The sequence below is a fragment of the Orcinus orca genome, chromosome 19 (assembly GCF_937001465.1).
Source record: "Orcinus orca chromosome 19, mOrcOrc1.1, whole genome shotgun sequence".
In the NCBI taxonomy this organism is placed as follows: Eukaryota; Metazoa; Chordata; class Mammalia; order Artiodactyla; family Delphinidae; genus Orcinus; species Orcinus orca.
In genome coordinates, this window is record NC_064577.1 from 4562771 (window position 1) to 4567971 (window position 5201).

A 5201-nucleotide genomic window follows, 5' to 3' on the forward strand; every position below is an offset into this window, starting at 1 on the left:
CCGGAGCCTGTGTTCCGCAACGCGAGAGGCCACAGCAGTGAGAGGCACGCGTACCGCAAAAAAAAAAAAAGGAAAAAGAAGCTTTTTACTTTCTTCTGTGATCTCTCTCTCCACCAGTCATGGTATTTTTTTATTTGCTATTTAACGTTGCATTCCTGAAGCACAGAGATACTGGCAGGGCAAATACAGGTCACTGCAGGTGCCCAGTGCCCCACCCTATAATAATATAATATTATATTATTATATAATAATAAGGGGCGGAGCGGGCGCGCAGCCGCGTTAGCACGAGACCTTATCGCGAGGTTTGAGATCCTGCTCCGCCCGGTCAGCCTCGTAGTGGTCCTCACGGCGGAGAGGGCAGTGGGAGGGAGGTCGGGACTTCTTGCCTGGGCCCGCTAGGCCCTCCCGCCTCAGAGCTCCAGAGCCCTCTCCACGGCCGCCCACTGGCTGGGCCCAGGTCTTGAAGCAGCAGCGAAGTTCTCCTCCCTCCCCACCTCCGTGACCTAATGGCGGCGACCGTCTCCACGGCTCGCAGTTCATGGAGGCCTCAGCAACTGGAGTATATGGACACTGCCATTAAGGTAACAGCTTCAACCAGCTTCAGTCTCTCCACTCAATTTTCAAAAATTGGTCCAGCTTAGGGCTTCCCTGGTGGCGCAGTGGTTGAGAGTCCGCCTGCCGATGCAGGGGACGCGGGTTCGTGTCCCGGTCCGGGAAGATCCCACATGCCACGGAGCAGCTGGGCCCGTGAGCCATGGCCGCTGAGCCTGCGCGTCCGGAGCCTGTGCTCCGCAACGGGAGAGGCCACAACAGTGAGAGGCCCGCGTACCGCAAAAAAGAAAAAAAGAAAAAAAATTGGTCCAGCTTACATCAGTTGTGTACCCGTAGGAGGTGGCCAGAGGTCAGGGTTAAGTTGCAAGGACATTACACATCATTACTTCAGGTCCACCTCTGTGGTTGGTGCTATTCTCAAAGAACGGCAATTGTGAGCTGGGAATTCACCTGATGGGTATTTACTACAACATCGGCCCCCAACCTTTTTGCAACAGGGACCGGTTTTGTGGAACACGGTTTTTCCACTGCCGTGGGTGGGATGCGGAGGGTGGGGGGTAGTTCAGGCAGTAATGCGAGCGATGGGGAGCGATGGGGGGCGGCAGATGAAGCTTCACTCGCTCGCCCTCCGCTCACCTCCTACCATGCAGCCCCGGTTCCTAATGGGTTGTGGACCAGTACCGGTCCGCGGCCCGGGGGATGGGGACCCCTGTGCTACAACATGTATTCTTACTGATTTTATACAAATGATTTTCTCCAGTTTAAATAAAAAGCCTGAGGGCAGGCTGGGTCCTGGGGGCCTGGCTCCCTCAGTGAAGCTGGCTGGGCAGGGTCTGGGGACCTGGCCCTGAGGGTGTCGCCAGCTGAGATCTGCCTCTTCAGCTGGGCGTGGACACTGGCGGGAGGACCCAGAGTGGGTGCTGGACGAACGCTCCCGGGCAGGGTAACAGGCCTGCGCAGGGACTCCCTCCTCTTATCCAGGCCCTGGATCTCCGGAGGGTGAAAGTTGAGCCTTGGGACCTTGCCCTTTCTTGTCAGAACAGAGAATAACATTTGTTTTGGTGGAGGTTTACAGGAACATGGTGACCTGACTGCGACCTGACCTCAGGAACAAAGGATCTGACACCAAGAAGTTTGCAACAACTAACCACGCCCCTCCCTCACTTTTCCTATAAAAGGGCTTCGCTGAAAGCTTTTGGGGAGTTTGGGGTTTTTCAGATTTTTTCTTTTTTTCTTTTTTTTTTTGGCTGCACTGTGGCTTGTGAGCTCTTAGTTCCCTGACCAGGGATTGAACTGGTACCCTTGGCAATGAAAGCGCAGAGTCTTAACTACTGGACCGCCGGGGAATTCCTGAGTTCGGGGTTTTTAAGGCATGAGCCACCTGTTTCCTTGCATGGCCCTGCAGTAAACCTTTCTCTGCTCCAGACTCCCACATTCTGGTATTGTTTGGCCTCACTGTGCGTTGGGCACATGGACTTGCATTCAATAACACTGAGACTTGGACCATGGGCATACATATGCCAATCTCTGACCTTCCCTATGTCCGTGCCCAAAGCTCCTCTGGGGCACAGGGTGGCAGTGGTTGCTGGGTGGGAGTGGAGGAGCAGGTAGGCAAGAATCCATCCCCAAGATGTGGGAGCAGCAGAAGCAGGATCACAAGTGAACTGGGGTTCCAGACCCCCAGAGCATGCTCCATTGTCCCATCGGACTTCACTTATAAAACACAAATTCAAAGAAAAAGTTGTGAAGAATTTCAAGATGGTGACCACAGAGCATTAAACTCGAGTTACACAGGGCTTCACTTCTGAGAGTAAGCCCTGTGCAACTGCACTGGTTTTCGCCTATGAAGCCATCCCTGGAGCACTACAATATGTTAGTTCTTTTCTTGATTTTAGGATATAGCAGTGGACAGAACAAAACAGATAAAAGTCCCACTGTCTTTTTCTTTTTTTTTTTTTGGCTGTGTTGGGTCTTCGTTGCTGCACACGGGCTTTCTCTAGTTGTGGCGAGCGGGGGCTACTCTTCATTGTGGTGCGCAGGCTTCTCATTGCGGTGGCTTCTCTTGTGGAGCACGGGCTCTAGGCGCGCGGGCTTTAGTAGTTGTGGCACGTGAGCTCAGTAGTTGTGGCTCTCAGGCTGCAGAGCACAGGCTCAGTAGTTGTGGCTCACGGGCTTAGTTGCTCTGCAGCATGTGGGATCTTCCCGGACCGGGGCTCGAACCTGTGTCCCCTGCATTGGCAGGCGAATTCTTAACCACTGCGCCACCACGGAAGTCCCTGTCCCACTGTCTTGCAGCTTACATTCAAGTGGGGGGTAGCCAACCAACAAAATAAATGATGCAAATAGATTGTACGTTCAGTGGTGTGAAGTACAATGGAGGATAATGGTGCAGGAAGAGAGCAAATGGTGCTGGGGAAGTGTAGTTTTTAAAAGGGAAGTCAGGAATAGGCTCATTAAGAAGGTGACTTTTGAGCAAAGATTTGAAGGAAGTAAGAGAATAAGGCAAGAACATAGGAAGGAGAAGATCATTCCAAGCAGACGAAACAGCAAATACAGAGACCTTGAAGCAAGAGTGCTCTCGGCTTGTTCTAACCAGTGTGATTAGAATGGGGCAATGAGGGGAAGCTGGTAGGAGATGAGGTCAGAGAAGAAGCAAGGCATGCAGATCACATAGGGCCTTGTAAACCGTTCTAAGGACTTTGGCTTTCACTTTGAGTATGATGGGAAACTTTGGAGCGTTTTGAAGAGAGAAATGATATGATCTAACATATTTTAAAAGGATCACTCTGGCTGCTGTGTGAAGAAGGGATGACTGAGTTGACTGAGTTGAGCCTCAAGTTTTGAGTGGTAGCAATACAAGTGAAAGTGGAGGATAAGGACTAGAAAAACAGCATGAACCAGAAACGATTGCAGTAACCCGGGTGAAAGATGATGCTATCTTGGACCAGAGTGGTAGCAATGAAAAATTATCTGATCCTGGATATATTTTGAAAGGAGAATCAACATATTTCCTCACAAATTAGATAAGCGATATGAGAGAAAACTAGGACTCAAAAACTACTCCAAGAATTTTGACCAGAGCAACTGAAAGAATGTTGCCATTAATCGAGATGGGGAAGAACGTGGATAAAGCTGGTTTTAAGAAAAAATTGAGAGTTCAGTTTCAGATAGATTAAGTTGAAGATGCCTATTAGACTTCTAAGTAGAGATATTAAGTAGACAGTTGTATATAAGTCTGGAATTTGGGTGTATGGACTAGAGATATAAATACAGGAGTAGTTAGCATATAAATGATACCTTAAAATAATGAAACTGGCTGAGAACTCCAAGGGAGTTGAGTGTTGTAGAGAGATGAGGTTTAAAGACAGCTCTGAAGTACAAAAACATAAAAGTTTAGGAGGAATAACCAACAAAGGAGACTGAGAAGGATGGCCAATGAGATGAGAAGAAAACTAGGATAGTGTGGCATCCTCAAAGCCAAGTGAAGAAAGTGTTTCAGGAAGGAGATGTTGTCCTCAATATTAAATGCTGCTGATGGATCAATATGAGGAATGAGAACTGACCTTTGAATTTATCAACATAGAATTCATTGGTGACTTCAACAAGAATAGATTCAACAGCATGGTTGGGGGTGAAATCGTGATTAGAGAAGGTTTGGAAGAAAATGGGAAAGAACCAGCTCATTATTTTGAAAATTAATAAATAAAAGGGGAAAATCTAATATTTATCCTTTTTCCTCAGGGTAACCAAATAGTTGATGAGGAGAAGTTTCTTTCTGTAGAAGCATTCAGCTAGCAAATAAGGAAGGAATGATAGAGTATCATCATTTTGCAGCCCCTGATGAATGAATGGATCTCGACAATGCTCACCATTGGCATTATGAAAAGACATGCTCCTGAATAAAAAGGAACCTGAATCTGATTAAGCCTGTAGATCTGACATCAATTTACAAAAACCACAGAGAGAGAGGAACCCATTTAGCAACACCACAGGGAAGCAACCGGGAAAATCCAGGCTGTGGGAAACTCTACAGGATAAATGGCTGATTTCATCAATGAAAAATTGCAAAAATGAAAAAACAAAAGATGAAGGGGGAAACTTATAGATTAAAAGAGAGTTAAAAGTATATCCAAAAAATTACAGTGAATGACCCTTATTTAGATCTTGATTCAAACAAACTGGGGGGGGGGAAACATCACATTTGAAATAATTGAAAATATTAAAACTGGTTGGGTATCTGATTATATTAAAAGTGACTTAACTTTTTGGGATTTGATATAGTATTCAAGTTTTTGGTAAGGAGTTCTTATCTTTTAGAAGCACATGTTGAAATATCTACAGATAAAATGATATGTCTGGGATTTGCTGCAAAATAACCCAGGAGAAAGGGTGGGAAAGAAAATAACGCTTGGCCAAAAATGGATAATTATGGAAAATTAGGTGATAGGCACATGGGAATATGTTAAACAATTTTCCCTTCTGTGTATGTTTAAAATTTTCTATTACAAAAAGTTTTTTTTTAATAAATTTATTTTATTTTTGGCTGCATTGGGTCTTTGTTGTTGTGCATGGGCTTTCTCTAGTTGCAGCGAGCGGGGGCTACTCTTTGTTGCAGTGCACAGGCTTCTCATTGCAGTGGCTTCTCGTTG

At 46.5% G+C, this 5201-nt stretch overlaps 1 long non-coding RNA gene across 1 annotated transcript; it reads left to right on the forward strand.

The window, feature by feature from the left end:
- Nucleotides 1-302: 302 nt before the first annotated feature.
- Nucleotides 303-4473, forward strand: LOC125962022 (uncharacterized). The gene is made up of 2 exons (XR_007473314.1): nucleotides 303-581; nucleotides 4294-4473. It is a non-coding gene; the product is annotated as an uncharacterized LOC125962022 (long non-coding RNA).
- The last annotated feature ends 728 nt before the right edge of the window (nucleotides 4474-5201 follow it).